The sequence below is a fragment of the Penaeus monodon genome, chromosome 30 (genome assembly GCF_015228065.2).
Source record: "Penaeus monodon isolate SGIC_2016 chromosome 30, NSTDA_Pmon_1, whole genome shotgun sequence".
Taxonomy (NCBI): Eukaryota; Metazoa; Arthropoda; class Malacostraca; order Decapoda; family Penaeidae; genus Penaeus; species Penaeus monodon.
The window spans coordinates 5,315,062-5,315,657 of record NC_051415.1 but is presented as its reverse complement, the minus strand read 5'-3'; the positions used below and the strand labels follow the sequence as shown (position 1 = coordinate 5,315,657).

General features: G+C 34.1%; 1 protein-coding gene across 1 annotated transcript in view; it reads right to left on the bottom strand.

The window, feature by feature from the left end:
* LOC119592276 (probable medium-chain specific acyl-CoA dehydrogenase 1, mitochondrial) overlaps positions 1-596 on the bottom strand; it is a gene marked incomplete in the record, with an annotated part of 18,006 nt that overhangs the window by 1,104 nt on the left and 16,306 nt on the right.

The following is a 596-nucleotide window of genomic DNA, read 5'->3' as shown; positions in this document are numbered from 1 at the left end:
AACGTGACGTTTATGCATTGTGGAATTTTAATTTAATCTTTGTGCACACGATACGTTTCTTTCCGCGGTACCTTACAAATAAGAATCTGTCCTTAGCCAAGTGTGAAAAAAGTAAAATCTTTTTTCACAGTTCATTACTCGTAGATAATGATGATCCCTAAGCACTACATTACACGTACAAAAGTATTCTTTCTATGAAAAGGAGAATAAAAATAAAGGTGATGATCAGTGATGTTTGGACCAAGAGAAATGTTAATGAAGGACGAGTGAATTTGAATCATTGAAGAAACCTGTATAAAAAAAGTTTAATATGACAGTTGTTACAGTTATGGACTGGAGAAGCAGCCTTGCAAAAGGTCATGAAGTTACAACAACTGCAAAGAGTAATGCAAAAATAAGAAAAGGAAGAGGAGAAGGAAATGGAGGCGCGAGATGAAAAGGAAAGAAAATTAAGGATGAATAATGAACTAACTGACAAAGGAAGATGGAAAGGGGGAACAAAATATAAGAAAGAATAGAGAAGTCAGTATAAAACCAAAACGAGAATTTGGGAAAGAAAAACAAACAAAACGACAACTTAAAATGGGGAAGAAGGA